The sequence below is a fragment of the Juglans regia genome, chromosome 11, assembly GCF_001411555.2.
Source record: "Juglans regia cultivar Chandler chromosome 11, Walnut 2.0, whole genome shotgun sequence".
Lineage (NCBI taxonomy): Eukaryota > Viridiplantae > Streptophyta > Magnoliopsida > Fagales > Juglandaceae > Juglans > Juglans regia.
Genome location: NC_049911.1, coordinates 14,404,929 through 14,423,422, shown reverse-complemented (window position 1 = coordinate 14,423,422; position 18,494 = coordinate 14,404,929). Strand labels below are relative to the sequence as shown.

Here is an 18,494-nt window from a genome sequence, read left to right as displayed (position 1 = left end):
TGTATTAAATGTATTACAAATATATAAAAATTATAATTATCATTAAAAAAAAAGAAGAAGAACCATATACATAGAAGAAACTAACAAGAAACGACGCTGTTTTCTCTCCAAATCTCCAGAAATCAATAGTCTAAACGGCGTGGTTTAGACTTATAGAAGGCAATAATGCCAATAAACCCTAAAGGCTAAAATTGAACTTCACTCTCGTCTCTTCCTTGCCTCTCTGCCCCACTCTCGTCTCTGCCTCTCAGCCTCTCATCTCTGTCTTGGACTCTCACCTCTCTACCTCACTCTTTGCCTTGCCAGTTGCTGCCTCGCTTCTGTCTCGAACTCTCGCCTCTCTTCCTCGCCTCTCTGCCTCACTTTCTGCCTCGCCAGTCGCCGCCTTGCCTCTCTTCCTCGTCACTCTTCCTCGCCGCACAAACATTCAGCCTCACTTCACGGTAATGTTTCTCCATTTTTTTTTTTCATTTCATTACTTGTTAGATTTAGATATTCATTTCGGCCATGTGACAGAGAACAAGGACCTAATCGAACCCACATATTTTCTTTTTGATTAGAGAATGTCGACAAGTATTTCCTAGTCATTCAAAAATTATAGAAAATACCTACAAAAAGTTGGTGTGCTCAATAAAGGAACTCAAAGAACATATACAATACAACAATGGAGACAAATAATTCTAAATAGAACTGAAAGAATACTTAAAAAAATATTATTTGCACACTTTTCGTGTTATTGAAAATGCTAGCATTTTTTGTCTCTGAGTTTGGGAGAATATAAAAAAAATAAAATTATCAGTGAAATGCAGAGGTCTTGTGTCTAGTTCAGTACTTCAGATCTCTAACACGCTTGAAATCTCCTTTCTATTCTCAACTACAGATTTTTTGAAGCAGTTTTTTTTTATTAACTGGTTTTTAATGACAAATTAACATTTTAAAAAATCGGAAAACCGGAGTGGACCGGACCAGAAACCGGTAAAACCGGAGATACCGGTTTAGGAGGGTAACCGGTGTGTAATCAGTTTTGAAAAATTCAAAACCGGTACATAACAGTTTGATCCTAAATTTTATCCAAAACCAGATTGGTTACACTCCTAAAAATATCCTTCACCAAAAAGCAAGCAGTCAACAACCAAATTTTTTGGGTGAAGCGGTGACTATAAACGAAACTAAAACATATATACTCTTACCACTTCCAGACACCAATAGCGGATCTCCTCTTCGGTGTGTAGTTGTTCTTCAAAAATTTTTTTGATCTTCTCTTCATTTGCATAACCAAATGTTATCGACAACGTATTCGAAATAGCAGTGCTATGAAAATATAAACCAAACAAAAAACTTAACCATTTGATTTTTTTTAGAGTCTGTCCGGTTTGAGGAGAGAGAGAGAGAGAGAGAGAGAGAGAGAGAGAGAGAGAGGCGATGGTGGAGAGGCCTAATTGGTGTAAATCCCACTTATACACCACGTCCGGTTCCAAGAGCCTCTCCTTACATAATAATTGACAAAAACCTCTCTCTAACATTTTCTAACTAGTAGAATCAAATAATAATGAATTTTAGAGGCTTTGAAATTGGATAGGTGTGCATTTATCTTATGGTATGTTTGGATGGTTGGATTTGAAGAAGATTTGAATTTGAGTCTTAAAAACCCAAATCCTTTTTTCGAATTATATATCAAAATTTGGAGATTTACACAAAATTCAGATTATATTGCAGTATTTTCAAATCTTGGATTTTGAAATACATTAAAACAAAAAGGAATTTGAAATTCAAATCCTTCTATCTAAGCACAATATTAATGAAATTCACATGGTATATATGTACGTAATTAATTTAGAATAATACCTAAATACTATGTAAGGTGCACACTCCCATTAAAAAATGCATTTTTTCATATGAATTTTAGACTTATCCATTTTTTTCCCAAATGGAGTGCAATGGATTGCACATCCTGGGAATTTACAAATCATTTCTCCTTAATTTATACAGAAGTTCCTAACATTCACTTCCTTTATGCTAACCACTAGATCTTCCATCACCTTAAAATCGTGAAAAATAAATGGCACACCCTAATGCTGAGAAAAAAAAAACTATATATTCGCACCATAAATAACCATGATCAAGCGTATAATGCAAAATTGTCACGGGTGCCTGGCAGAGGCCTTGAAGTGCTGCTGTCCAGAGAAGCCATGAGAGTCTGTTATGAGTTGTTAGGAAGTTAGTTGCAACAACTTCAACTGTCGGGAGGAATCAAGAAATGAAAGGCTTTAATGAAACGAATCGTTTTAATCTTCATAAAAAGGGTTTGCGTTTTAATTCTTAGGAGTTGTGTTTAGAAGCTTTAATGAAACGTTGCGTTTCATGATGTAAATAAATAGCTGCGTTTTACATACGTATTCGTGCGTTTTATTACATACGATTGTTTTAGAAAGGTTAGTTGGCCATCTGCTTCTATAAAAGCAGAGGTAGAAATAATGGTTGAGTAGTGAATAATCTTGGAAGTCTGTTTTGGAGGTTGAGAATTCCTCGAAAATTCTCTACAAGGTTTACTAAAGAAATCTTGTTCAGCTAGTTCTTGTGTTGAGAGTCTTTGAATTTGTGCATTACGAGCCTTGGGTTCTGATTCTGGAAGTGCAGTAAGTTGAACCTTACAAGTGGTATCAGAGCCAGGTTGGTCCTACAATGGCAGAAGGCACGAGAGGTTCAATTAAGGGTTAGCAAGAAATGATTCAGAAGCAATTGGACCAACATCAGCAGGCAATCAATGGTATTTCAGAAAGGTTAGATCAACTTACTGATATGTTACGTTCTGTTATTGAATCTAATCATGTTAATAATCATGAAACTCGTGAGGGGAATGGTGAGGATAGAAGTGCAGTTTATAGAGGGTTGCGTTTGGATTTTCCACGTTTTAATGGCACTGATCCTAATGGGTGGGTTTTTAAAGCCACTCAGTATTTCGACTACCATCAAACACCATTTTATCAGAAGTTGTTAGTGGCTTCTTACCATATGGAAGGGGAGGCGTTGATATGGTACCAAGAAGGGTTGGATTTTGGCCAATTTAATTCATGGGAGTCCTTGACCTTGGCTTTACAAGTGAGGTTTGGGCCATCAGCATATGATGACCCAATGGAGGCTTTGATGAAATTGAAGCAGACTTCTTCTGTCACTTTGTACAAGTCACAGTTTGAGGCCTTGTCTAATCAATTGAAAGGGCTATCTGAAGAACATAAACTTAGCTGTTTTCTGAGTGGGTTAAAAGATGAAGTCAGATTACCAGTTAAAATGTTTAATCCTATTAATCTTGGGGCTGCTTTTGGATTGGCAAAGATCCAAGAGGAGTATGTTTTATCCTCGAGAAGGCCTTGGAAGTATAATCTGAATAGTGGTGATAAAGGGGTTGTTGATAATGCAGTAGAAGTTTCTAATAGAGGACCAAGAAATTAGGTTCTAGCTAAGAGGGTTACTTCTTTACAAATGGATGAAAAAGGAAAAAAGGGACTTTGTTACCACTGTGATGAGAAATGGAACCCCAATCATAATTGTAAAAATCCAAAGGTTTATTTGTTGCATGTGGATAGCAATGTAGAGAAGGAAGAAAATCAAGTGGAGGAGGCGTTGGTGCCAGAAATGAATTCAGCTCTTGAAAAAGAGTCTGAAGAATTTGAGATTTCTATTAATGCTATCTCTGGTTGTACTAACAGTAATGCAATGAAGTTAATGGGCAAGATTGGTTCATTTTCTGTTGAAATCTTGGTGGATTCAGGAAGTACTCATAACTTCTTGGATCCATTGGTAGTAGAGGCAGCAAAGTTGAAGGTGATCAAAGGTGTGGGTCTTCAAGTGAAGATGGCTAATGGTGATAAAATACTTAGCCAAGGAAGATGTGAAGAAAATATCAGCATTCAAGGTACCAAGTTTTTGGTTCCTTTTCATGTATTGAATCTAGGGGGTTGTGATATTGTATTGGGTGTCCAATGGTTGAAGACATTGGGGGCTATTCATTGGGATTTTACCAATATGACCATGGAGTTTGTGGTGAATACTGAAAAGCTTTCCTTGCAAGACTTAGTTTCTGATTCAGTAGCAGTACAACCTGGACTGAATCTATTGAAATCCTCTTTTGTGAGGCAGCAAGGGTGGTTGCTGCAGATAATGGCTTGGGAAAATTGTGGAGTTGAGGAGCAGTTGCAGAGTGAAGTTGAAGAGTTACTAGGCCAGTTTAAAGCTGTATTTGAGGAACCAATGGGTTTACCCCCACCTAGGGAATTTGATCATCAGATTCTGTTGAAGGAAGGTGCTCAACCAGTTTTAGTGAGGCCTTATCGTTATGCTCATTATAAAAAATCTGAGATTGAAAAGATAGTGAAAGATTTGCTCAGTAATGGAGTTATAAGGCCTAGCCAAAGTCCATTTTCTTCACCTGTATTGCTGGTGAAAAAAGCTGATGGTAGTTGGAGAATGTGCATTGACTACGGAGCCCTTAACAATGAAACCATCAAAGACAAATTTTCCATACCTGTCATTGATGAGCTTCATGGAGCTAAGATTTTTTTCCAAACTTGATTTAAGGTCAGGTTATCATCAAATAAGGGTGAAAGAATGTGATATTTCAAAAACTGTATTTAGGACTCATGAAGGCCATTATGAGTTCTTGGTAATGCCATTTGGGCTTACCAATGCACCTGCTACATTTCAGGGATTAATGAACCATATCTTCAAGCCTTTTCTTAGAAGGTTTGTTTTGGTATTTTTCGATGACGTCTTGGTTTATAGCCAAAAGTTTTCTCAGCATCTGGAACACCTAGAGGCAGTTTTGACTATTTTACAGCAACACACTTTATTTGCTAAGAAATCTAAATGTAGATTTGAAGTGCCTGAAATTGACTATTTGGGCCATATTATCTCGGGAGATGGAGTTAAAGCAGATCCAGCCAAGATTTCCTCAACGATTGATTGGCCAATTCTAAAAACAGTGAAGGCATTGAGGGGATTTTTGGGCCTTACTAGTTATTATAGGAAATTCATCAAGCACTATGGTTCAATAGCTGCACCACTTACCAAGTTGTTGGAGAAAAACTCTTTTTCTTGGAATAAAGAAGCTGAGGCAGCTTTTATACAGTTGAAGAATGCAGTATCCAAACCTCCTGTATTAAGGCTTCTAGATTTTTCAAAGGAGTTCACTATTGAATGTGATGCTTCAGGGGTGGGGTTGGGTGCTGTTTTGATGCAAGAAAGCCAGCCAATAGCTTTCTTCAGCAAAGCTCTAAAGGGCAAGGCTTTGTTACTTTCAACATATGAAAAAGAACTTTTGGCATTAGTTTGTGCAGTGGCAAGGTGGAGACCATACCTCCTTGGTCAAGTTTTTAAAATCAAAACTGACCAACAGGCATTGAAACACTTATTAGAACAGAAGGCAGCAACTGAAGCTCAACAGAAGTGGATTTCCAAGCTTATGAGATATGATTTTAGGATTGAATATAAGAAGGGTAGGGACAACAAAGCAGCAGATGCTCTTTCAAGAAAAATAATAGACGAGACAGCTACATTAACTCTCATATCTTTTCCTACTCCCATTTGGGTGGATGAGCTTAAACAAAGCTATATTCTTTCTGATGATCTCTGTAGTATTATCACTGCTTTACAGCAAGGCAGTCCAGTTTCTAAAGATTACTCTTTACAACAAGGTCTTTTGTTGAGGAAAGGTAAGCTGGTTATAGTACCTTCTTCCTCATTTCCATAAAAGATTTTACAATATATCCATCATAATCTAGAAGCAGGTCATGTTGGGTATTATAAAACACTACAGAAGGCACAGATGGATTTTTATTGGCCTGGTATGAGAAGGGACATAAGAAGGTTAGTCAAGGAGTGTCAGACTTGCCAGATGAATAAGCATGAAACAACACACCCAGCAGGTCTATTGCAGCCATTACCTATTCCTCAGACTCCTTGGTTGGATATTGCAATGGATTTTATTGAAGGCCTTCCATGTTCCAATGGAATGACTGTTATTCTCACTGTAGTTGATAGATTGACCAAGTTTGGTCATTTCTTTCCTATGGCACACCCTTATACAGCTAGCAAGGTAGCTGAGGTGTTTTTTGCTAGAGTTTTTAAGCTCATGGGTTACCTAAAACCATAGTATCTGATCGTGATGTGGGCTTTACTAGTAAATTTTAGAGGCAATTATTTGAGATGCAAGGAACTAATTTAGCCTTCACTTCAGTATATCACCCCCAATCTGATGGCCAAGTAGAAGCTTTGAACAAGTGTGTGGAAGGCTATTTGAGATCATACATTGGCACCAAGCCAAAGAATTGGAGTGCTTGGTTACCAATGGCAGAGTGGTGTTACAACACTACCATGCATTCATCTATTGGTATGACTCCATTTCAATCTCTTTATGGAATCTGCCCTCCTAAGTTGTTGACATATGTTCCAGGTACTACTGCTAATGCTGCAGTAGATCAGCAGCTTAAGTCTCGTGATGAAATACTTTCTCTTTTAAAGGAGAATTTGGAAAAGGCACAAAGTAGAATGAAGCTATATGTTGATAAGAAGAGAACTGAAAGGGTCTTTGAAGTTGGTGATTGGGTGTTCCTTAAACTGCAGCCTTATTGACAGAAATCAGTAACATTGAGAAGAAATATGAAATTGGCCCCTCATTTTATGGTCCCTTCCAAATTCTTGAAAAGATTGGTTAGGTAGCATATAAGTTGAATTTACCATCTTCAACAAGGATACATCCTGTTTTCCATGTATCTTGCTTGAAAAAGAAACTTGGAGATCAAATTTCTCCATTATCTACCTTGCCTCCTGTTGACAATGAAGGGAATGTGCAACCTGAACCTGAATGTATTTTAGAAAGAAGAATGAGAAAAGTGGGAAATCATGCTTCAACTGAGGTATTGATTAAGTGTGTTGGGGCACCTATTGAAGATAGCTCTTGGGAGCTGTTGTGGAAACTCAGATCTCTATATCCTCACTTAGTGAGAACAGTCTTGCAATGATTGTCACGGGTGCCTTGTGGGCAAGGCCTTGAAGTGGTGGAGATTGTCACAGGTGCCTGGCAGAGGCCTTGAAGTGGTGCAGTCCAGAGAAGCCATGAGAATCTGTTATGAGTTGTTAGGAAGTTAGTTGCAACAGCTTCAATCGTTGGGAGGAATCAAGAAATGAAAGGCTTTAATGAAACGAATCGTTTTAATCTTCATAAAAAGTGTTTGCATTTTAATTCTTAGGAGTTGCGTTTAGAAGCTTTAATGAAACATTGCGTTTCATGATGTAAATAAATAGCTGCGTTTTACAAATGTATTCGTGCGTTTTATTACATACGATTGTTTTAGAAAGGTTAGTTGGCCATCTGCTTCTATAAAAGCAGAGGTAGGAATAATGGTTGAGTAGTGAATAATCTTGGAAGTCTATTTTGGAGGTTGAGAATTCCTCGAAAATTCTCTACAAGGTTTACTAATGAAATCTTGTTCAGCTAGTTCTTGTGTTGAGAGTCTTTGAATTTGTGCACTACGAGCCTTGGGTTCTGATTCTGGAAGTGTAGTAAGTTGAACCTTACAAAAATACTGGAATATGAACAATAAAAAGGTACATGCACACGATAGACCATTGTTCCACAAGCATCATGTCACACTGAAGCCTTTCCCTTGGGTGGGTTCTAAAGAAATTATTAGCGAGTTTGGAACTTTTAAACCATTTTTGTGATGTGCTTGTTAATACTTAATTTTCAGAAGTTTTTAATTAGTATAATAATGATTTCCTCTATTTACTATACATTTTTTGGTAAGAAACTAAACTAAAAGAAGAATGGAGTAGTAAACAACCATATTAGTTAGTCGAGTTGTAAAAAATCCTGCAGCGAGTCGAGTGGTGATGTATTGATACTTGATACTCCTGACAAAATATTTCACTTGCAATTATTGTCGCCTAGAAGAGATAGCGGGTTGTATTTGGACGTTGAGTTGAGTTGAATTGGGTTGAGTTATAAATAATAGAATTTTGTGGGTCTTATTGAGATGGGTTTAATTTTTTAGATTGAGATGAGTTTAACTTTTTAGGTTGAAATGTATGAAGTAGGATGAGTTGAGCTTTTTTATGAGAAATTGAAAAAATAGTAGGTTTCATCAATGATTAGTTTAAAATGAATTGAGATGAGTTGAGTTGGGTCCAACAACCAAACACACCTAAACTCATCGAAAACCCCCCACATGGCTACAACCTATCCTAAAATACGGTAATTAATGGAAGGAAAAAGCTAGGTATACTGATGTAACACCCTGCCTATTCCATCAGGTCAACCAATGGCAAGCCTTCTATGCCGTGCCTTAGCACCCTTGGAGCCCTATATAAACTCATCTCCTCTTCACTTCTTCCTCACTTCATTTCCTCAAGTTTTCTTTAAGTGTTCTTGAGAGCCTCTCTTCCCTTGTTCCTTGATTGTTCTTGAAGTTCTAAGTGAATTCTTGAGTTTGTGAGTTTGAGTGAGAAGCTTAGGAGGGCCATGAAATCATTGTAAGTTTTCCTCTCTAGATCTTAATTTATGTGTTAAGTTGTGTTTTTTAGTGTTAGTATTAATCTTGGGTGAGTATAGCATGAGATACCATGTTTAGCTAGAAGCCAAAATATTGGTGGATAAGTTTAGTGTTTTAAATTATTTTTTTGGTGAAGATATTAGTTAGGGTTAATTACACTTTGCCCAATTGTATTTTCACTCAATTCACAATGTGTACCTGAAACTAATAATTGTATCAAAGTGGTCCCTCGAACTTTCAAAACTTCCCAATCCCCCATTCTGTCTACCAACAACGTTAAATCTAATGAAAATTCACTGCACGTGCTGCTCATGTGCATAACATTCACTGCAAAGATGTAATTTTCATCTAATTTATTATCATTGACTATATTAAATATAAAATAATATATGTTATCAATTAATAATAAATCATAAATCATTAAATAGTTTTTTTAATTAATTTATATATGGTTAATGAATATAAAATAATTTCATTGTATACATAGATTATTCATACTTGCTTGCAACTTCTATATAAAATAATTTTATATATGGTTAATGATTAATGATTTATTATTAATTGATAGCATATATTATTTTATATTTTATATGGTCAATGATAATAAATTAGATGAAAATTATATATTTGTAGTGAATTTTCGTTATATTTGACGCTCTTGGTAGACGAAGGGGGGATTGGGAAGTTTTGAAAGTTCAAGGGTTCACTTTGATGCAATTATTAGTTTTAGAGGTACATTGTGAATTGAGTGAAAGCTCGAGGGAATAATGTGTAATTAACCCTATTAGTTATGGCATGCCTTGGTAATCTATGTTATGATTCGAGTATGTCTTAGAATAAATTCTGAAGGTTTAGTTTGAGGTTAGAAGCATGCCATAATAGGTTTTAATTTCTATCTTGTATTGATCGTCAAAGCATGTATGGTTTGACTTTTAATCATGCTTCATTTGAGGAATTTAACTTGTTTTACTTAGGCTTAAAATGTGAGCATTTAGAAAGCATTCTGATTAGGATAAGAAGAATGCATGATTTAATTCTAGCATGTCATTGATGGAGAGGTCATGTCATGCATCATTTGAGGTTTAGATAGAATTTAAAGATTTTATTAGGCTTGGCTAAGTGTTGGAATGAACTTGCTCAAGGTTAAACTTTTATTTCATCATTGAGGATTTCTTGTGATCATCTTTTTATTGGGTGAATCTTTCATGCATGCATTCATAAGGATCAACAATCAAACTATATAGGCATCAATTAGAGAGCACGCTATGAATTGAGGATGAATAGGCTAAGATCCCTTTTGATTTTTAAGGCATAGACGATCTTAGAACGTACAAGATATGAAGACTATGGATTATAATTAAGTTTGGAGAGCAATTGCATTAGTACCAGTATTTGGAAGTTAGGGGCATTTTCATAATTTCTCTTTATCTAGAAGATTTTATTTTTCTTTAAGATACTATAGATTCTAACTTAGTTCAATTTTTATCACAGCCATTATCACACTTCCAACTTCAACAGTTGGTAAGTTGGTCTCTAACTTACAATTTGATGATTATTTATGATTTATTGATAAATACTGCATTCATTTTATAACTGTCATTTTAAGCATGAAATGTCATATCTTAGGTTCCATTTTATTACGCATACAACTATCATTTTTGAATTGTACCACATACAATGCATATCATGAAAAATTATTTTATCACAACCTCAAAGGCTAGGATGGGGAAGTATCTTGGTGGAACTCCTCTGTCCACTCTAGAGTGATTTAATATGGAGTGGTAAATCCTGGATTGACGAAGAACGATCAACAAACTTCGAATGGATTATTTTTAAAGATGCCGGAATGAAGTCAAACGTTACGACACTTAATGCTGGTGGGTGTATATGTTATGATTTTTATGATGTTATGTTATATTACCAATGCATTGAGAAAGAGTCTATAAACAACGTAGTTCAACATGAGTTGTACTATGGTCATCGACAGGTACTCACAATGCATATGGGGAACTGTGATGATACCATACGTTACGTTAATTCTATGATTTTATGTTAATCTTGATGAAAGATTAAGTTTTTACGACGGAAGTAAAATTATGTTCTCTGTAAGCAAATGTGCAGCAAAAGTCTACTTTCTGGAGAAATCTGAATGGGAGACAAATACAGTTTTTCTGCATTTGCATGCATTTCATGTTTATCATTCTTAATGCATAGTCTATCTTTGTGCACGTTAGTTGTCTAACTTACTGAGATTTCAAGTAAATCTCATCCTATCTCGACCCACTATAATTTCACTCGAAATGATAGAAGTTGTAAATGCAGATAGACCCAATGGACCAGTGGATCAAGATGATTGAGGAGGAACCAGACGTCGACAGGAGACTTGATCTTATTTTGATAATTCTAGGCCTAACCCTTCGTGCCAAAGAACGCATGAAGCAGCTAGTTTAGATTCTTTTTTGGAAACTTGGTATTTTGTACTAAGATTAAGCTACCTGATGATTTGAAACTTATAGTTTAATCACTATTATTGGGATGATTTAGTTATTCTGACGTAAGTTCATTTTCATCCTTACTTTCTGCTGCGATTATTGCATATTGATAGCTGCATTTCTATGATGCATTGCAAACTAACTATCATGTATGAGGATATGTAACCTTGTATTGCACGTCCCGACACTGAAAGTCTCCGTTACATCCCAAGCGGAGGTTGGGGCATCACAACCAGTTGGTCTATCGATATGTATTCCTGTTTTTTCTTTCAATATTAAAAAATATATTCTTAATATTTTAAAAAGTAGGAATGTATGCATTTTTTAGTCTTAAAAAAATAGAATTCGGTGCATTCCATCGATTCGTAGAAGCTCCCTTAATGAAATAATTGCCTTGGCTATTTGTGGTAGTTTTTTTTTGAAAGAAAGATGCTTTATTGCTCAAACAAAAATTACAAAGTTTCCTGCAAAACAATAGAATGGATACCATCAAGAACAACTTCAACATCTATTAAAGCCTCTCGGTGATTAAGAGCATCTTTGGCAAGAAAATGGGCTACTGCATTGGCTTCTTCTCTCCACGTGTGATTAATGGTCCATTAAGCAATAGAATTAAGCAACAATTTGGTGTCCTTTATAAGCAAGCTAGCTGGACTCAGTCATGCAAATCATTCTTTAGATAATTTACCACTGAAAGAGAATCCCCTTCAAGAATAAATCTTCTAATCCCCATCTCCATACATAATTTCGCTGCCAACTGCACTACAATAGATTCAACCATAAAGGAATCTGCATAAAGGGATCTACAATCACGATAAGATCCTATGACTTGGCCCATGAAATCCCTTATAATCACTCCTATACCAACTTTACCTCTGAGCTTATCAATAGTTGCATCCCAATTCATTTTAAAACATTCTGCAGGAGGTTTCCACCAAACAAAATTTTGAGTAGTAGAACTTCCCGTTGAGGATTTCCTCTCTTGAGCAGTTTGAAACATTAAAAGGTCCACATTCGCTTTATGGATCACGTAGTTAGGAGGACGAAATTCTTTACTATGAATAAAAGAATTCATCCTCATCCATATCAGCCTAGTGATCACAGCCACTGTTTCTATTTCTTCCTTTTCCAGCTTTTGGACTAACTCACTCCATATCTATGCAAATCCATAGCTTTGGAAAGACATATTTTGGATTCTTATACATCATATACTCCAAACATCGTGTGAAGCCACACAGTTCCATAGAGCATGCCCCACTGTTTCTGAATAAGTTTTGCAAAATGGGCATTTGTCATCTTCCATAACCTTTCTTTTACAGAAATTCGAAAAAGTGGGAATGACATCTCTACATGCTTTCCAGATGGACATTTTAACAGAGTTGGGAACATTTAATTTCCATATGGACTTCCAAAAACTAGTGTTGTTTCTCCCTGTAGAAGTACCTGCACTAAGTTTCGTAGCAAGCTTTCTATGAAGATGGTAAGCACTCTTTACTCTAAACTGGCCATCCTTGGAATAGAACCATACTAGCTTTTCCTATATTCCTCTTGAACTAATAGGAATTTTGAGAATCTGATTAACTTCCTGAGGCGTGAAGGTCCGAATCTATTAGATTTGCCACCTTAGCATCCTCTCCAAGTTTTGAGATTGAAGATTGAATGCTATGATTGAAAGGAATTGGTAGCCACTTGTCTTTCCAAATCTTCACACTGTTTCGATTTCCAATTCTCCAACAAGCTTCTACTTACCATGATACTTCTCCACACATATGAAGGCCGTCTAGAGCCTAACCTTGCAGTCAAGAAATCACATTGAGGAAAGTACTTCTCTTATAAAATTCTTGCAGGTTGTGAATCTAGGTGATTTTGGATTCTCCATCATTGTTTTGAGAGTATTGCTAAATTGAAACTTTTAAAGTCCTTAAAGCCTAGACCACCAAATTCTTTAGAAAGACCCTTTCGGTCCCAACTCATCCATTGAATCTTAGAATGGTCATTATTATAAACCCCACCAAAACTTCTTCATCATTCTATTCAACTTCTGCACTATGGTATGAGGGAGCAAGAATATTCCCATAGTATAAGTGTAAATAGCTTGGAGAATTGCCTTTTAGAGATTCTCTTTACCTATAGCTGATAACATTTTAGTCTTCCAATTGGTAATTCGATTTCAAATTCTGTCCATAAGAGAATGAAAAGCAGCAGCTTTAGCTCTACCAATGACTGCAGAAATACCCAAATACTTCTCAAAAGAACCAGCGAACTTCACACCAACAGTCTGTAAAATGTTGCTTTGAACCTCAGGATGGGTATTTCTATTAAAAAATATGAAGGTTTTATCTTTGTTGAGCATTTGCCCAGAGGCCTTTTCATAAATCTCCAATAAATAAAGGACACGATTCCATTCAAGAGAATTAGCCCTACATAATAGTAGGCTATTATCAGCAAACAACAAGTGATTAATGAATAAATAGTTATTCCCAATAGGCACACCTGGGATGCTCCCCATAGCTTCTGCATGATTAAGAAGTGAAGTCAAAGCTTCTGAACAGTGAGTAAACAGATATGAGGTGAGTGGATCCCCTTGTCTAAGACCTCTAGTAGGAGTGAATGTAGCATGTGGTTCTCCATTGATCAATACATAATAAGATACTGATTTAATGCAACTCATCATAAGAGAAATCCATCTTAAACCCAGCCTATGCATGACTTCTTCAAGAAAATTCCATTTCACACAATCTAGGCTTTACTCATGTCAAGCTTAAGAGCCATGAAACTTGACTTGCCATGCATTCTAGAACTCTTTGAGTGAAGAGTTTCATATGTTGCTAAGAGATTAGTAGTAATCAAACGACTTGAAATGCACTTTGGTTTGGAGAGATGATGTTTGGAAGGATTCTTTTCAGCCTATTAGCAAGGACATTAGACACAATCTTGTAAATCACATTACACAGACTGATGGGTTTGTAATTAGTAACCTTCTTAGGCTGCTTAATCTTTGGGACCATAGTGATGGAGGTGTCATTTATATCTTGTAGAGAGCCACCATGTTTCAGAACTTTCAGCACAAAATGATAGACATCAGCTCCAATGATCAACCAATTTTCTTGATAAAAATGGGCAAGGAAGCCATCAGGGCTAGGAGAGCTAAGAGGGGTCATTTGAAAGACTGCACCTTTGACTCCATTGCTGTAAACTCACAAAGGAGCTTAGAATTCATTTCTGCTATCACACAAGTTTTCAGTCCAGAAACACAACTAGAGAAATCAAATGGGTTAGTAGAAGAGAATAGGTCAAAGAAAAAACTTGTGAAGGTGTCTGCAATCATGATTGGATCCATTACTGAGTTGCCTTGACCATCATCCACTTGCTTGATTGTATTTATGGTTTTTGACTGATTTGCATACTTATTATAGTACTTAGAGTTCCTGTCCCCTTAATGCAACTAAGTCTGCTTTGCCCTCTGCTTTCATTTAAGTTCTTCCTCTTCAAGGATAGTCTCCACTTCCTTTTGGAGATTTTGTATAGGCCTATGGTTCTCTCCAGTTTCTAAATCAGCAAGAACCTTCATTTTTACTTTGATAGAACCTTGCAAATATTAAACCCCTTATAGAAAGGGGGGAAAACCCCTTACACTGTCATCACAAAATTTCTTGCAAATATTAAAAATACATTAAGAAAAATAATAGTATACAACAACAAATATCAATAATGATAACAATAATGAAACTAATGAGGATGATCTCAAAACTAATGATGATGATAATATGAAAAGATGATGCAATGTAACACCCCACTCCTCAATAAAGACATTTTTAGCACTTTCTGAGAGCCGGTGTGCTACTAGTGAACTTGACTTAAAGATTTAATTTTTTTTAACAACTCGCCAAATGCGACAGATTCCATAAATAAAACAAACAAATTCAATCTGTATTAAATACTTAAAATCCAAAAAGAGAGTCTGCGGAAACACTTATTTAAATTCAATAAAGTCTCACGTGCTTATCAAAATAACTTATTAAACTTTAAATCATAAACTGAGCATGGCATAAACTATCTAGGCATTTGCCTTGTCTATTTGGGCCAAGTGCTGTCCTGCAGTCCTATTCTCATAAATATCATCACCTGGGTGGTTTAAAAACATAAAAAAAAAAATTACAAAAAAAAATGAGTTGAATACTCAATAAGCAACACGACATATTGTAAACATAATAAACATATGGTTGTCTTGAAAATATGCATACTCATAAATACGTAAATAACATCAATATGAACTAATCTTTTACTTATCATAGGGCGATACCCACTGTTGACCCCTGTGAGTTAGGATTAGCGAATCTAAGTAGATTCCAATTTCACCCGTGACCGCGGGTTGTGAAATCTATACATAAGGAAGACACACTGGGTGTACTACCAACATGTACAACTTGGCAATGCAATATACCCATAACATACATTACCGTCTTCATATCATAACATAGGCCGTCACATATCTTATCATTCATACTTCATCATAATCATACTTATCATATCTTGTCATATCGTATCATAGATTTCAAATGAAATCACATATTTCATAAAATGGCATGATACATATTTCCTCACATAAAATCATAATTTTTCATAAATATGTTAATGCACAAATTTTCACATAAAATCATGCATGATTTTTTATAAATATTTTAATGTATAACTCAAATAAAGTCATGAATTTTTATAAATATTTTGACGCATAAAATCATAAGTTTTCATAAATAATTTAATGCATAATTCTTCACATAAAATTATGATTTTTTCATAATTTTATCATGACTTGGGTACGTAAAAAGGGGCTTCCATTGGAGGGCGTACATGCATAATATTTTTATAAAAGACATGCCGTTTTCCGCACATAAGTGTAAGGGTATGATCATCCTACTTACCTTGTAGCTCTAATATAAAATTTCTGGGACGCGACTGATTTCCTATAAAATACACATAACTTACATAAATTTCTAATTTATCACGTGCTTCGTAATTAAAACCTAAAATAATAAAATAGTATATATTTCCTAAAAATACTAAAATCCTCGAAACCCTAAAATCTTGTCACTCTCCAAATACTCTAATTTTCACAAAATTTCTCCAATAATCATGCATTTAAACCTTAGTACCTTACAAATATTTTTATAGCTAAACTTCTATTCTCTCTATTTTATTTAAATCATATGGTTAATACCATTTGGGCATGGGTATTATTTGAAATTTGGTAGTCTAATGAGGGAACAGAGAGGGGATAAGTTACAACACTGAGAATTTGAGATGAGGGACAAATAGTGTGCAAAGAGAGAGAGAGAGATACATTGGTAGATAGAGTTACGTGGAGTAGAAGGAGAGAGAGACCTAACTTGAGGGAGACGCTTACGTCTTGCGATGGAGGATGAATGGTAACTGAAGGTGGGTGATGGTGGTTCACGTGCAGCATGGGTCTTCATGGTGGATAAGAAAAGATGATGAGCTAAGCCGAGCAAATCGGTAAAGGTAAAACCCAACACTTGGCCTACAATGCGATGGAGAGCAGGTATGCTACTAGCCTGCATTCCATAGGTGGACAAACTTTAATTTGCCGGTTTTAAAGTCCAGCAGGCGGGTGCCAAGTCCCACCAGCCTTTAATATATATAAATATAAATATAAATAAAAATCATAATATCATATGTATATTAAAAAAATAAAATCCTAACTATAAATACCAATTTTTCTCTCTCTCAATCTCTCTTTACCGTCATTCCTTTAAAACTTTCATGCCTCAATAGCCACCATCCCCTCTTCTCTCTCACTCTCTCTTTCTTTTTTTTTTCTCCTCCTTTTTTTTTCCCTCTTTTAAACCAGCTTCTGAATTCTCTCCATTATCATGGGTACTCATGGCCAAGTCGTAGTCTATGACGGTAAGACCACCGTTTGGCCGTGAGTCTCTACGTCTCAATACCACGTTTCTCGTCATGGGTCGGTATCTTAGAGACCCACTGTGACTATGAGTGATGAGTCTGCAAGTTTAACAATCCACTATCACGACCATGGGCTATAAAGATCAGTGGCACAAGATCACGGCCTGTGGGTCTGTGCACAATTATTAATTGGATTTGTTTATTTGTTTCGTTTTATTTGTAATTTGGTGAGTTTGCTTTGGTTTTTTGTTGGATTTGTAATATTTTTCTGATATGTAAGTTTGTTTGTTTTGATCTGTAAGGTTGTTGATTTTTGTTTGGATATTTATTGATTTTTTTGTAAGAAATTTGATGTTGAATGGGGTGGTCTGATGGTGGGGGCTCCAATCTGCCTCCTGGTATCCAGACGGGGGCACCCACCCACGGGGTTAAGCTCCCCCATCCCTATCCATACGAGGGCAGATGAATGCAACAATTCTAGTGAAAAGTGGATGCTTTGCAAAATGATAGTAAAAGCTCCCTGTGCCTATTAATCTCTAATTATTTAAGCTATCTCTCAAATCTCAAGTAAGAGAGAACATAGTTTATGTTTGCAAGGTAAACCACCAATAATGGTGGTAATAGAGAATGCGAAAAACAATACAAATATTTTTACAATACTTATCTTAATTTTATAAAAATAGACATCTATGGGATAGAAGCAATAAATGGTATATGTCAAACTTGTAACTTTATAACTTCGAGATAACTTCATCTCTTAACAACCTGTCATCACAAAATCTCTTGCAAATATTAAAAATAAATTAAGGAAAATAATAGTATACAACAACATATATCAATAATGATAACAATAATGAAACTAATGAGGATGCTCTCAAAACTAATGATGATGATAATATGAAAAGATGATGCAATGATGATGTGATGAGATCATGATGATAGATATGGATATAATGAGATGGATCTTGACTGTCATGAAGATGAGGATGTGATGAAATCATGATGGTATGAAAAGACAATGAGATGATAAATGGTGAGATGATGATGAGTACGGTGATGTAAAGAGATGAATCGTGATAATTATGAAGATGATGTAATGAGATCATGATAATATAAAAAGATGATGTAATGATAAATGATATAAAAAGACGAGAAGATGATAAATGATATGAAAAGATTATGAGTTAGGCCGAGCAAATCGGTAAGGGTAAAACCCAACATCTTGGCCTACAATGTGATGGAGAGCAGGTCTGCTACCCGTTTGGATTCCAAAGGGGGACGAGCTTTAATTCACCCGTTTTAAAGTCCAGCGGGGGTGCCGGATTTTGCCTTTGGCCCACCCGGCCTTTATTATATATAAATATATATAAATCAAAATAGAAATCATAATATTATATATATTAAAAAACAAAACCCTAACTATAAATACCATTTTTTTCTCTCTCAATCCCTATCTATTGTCATTTTCTCCTTTCCCGCAACCATCCCCCTCCCCTTTGTCTTCTCCCCCTCCCCATTTTCTTTTCCTCAT

General features: G+C 35.7%; 1 long non-coding RNA gene across 1 annotated transcript; it reads left to right on the top strand.

The window, feature by feature from the left end:
• The first annotated feature begins 10,015 nt into the window (after positions 1–10,015).
• Positions 10,016–11,115, top strand: LOC108989213. Its single transcript, XR_001995801.2, has 2 exons — positions 10,016–10,067; positions 10,869–11,115. It is a non-coding gene; the product is annotated as an uncharacterized LOC108989213 (long non-coding RNA).
• The last annotated feature ends 7,379 nt before the right edge of the window (positions 11,116–18,494 follow it).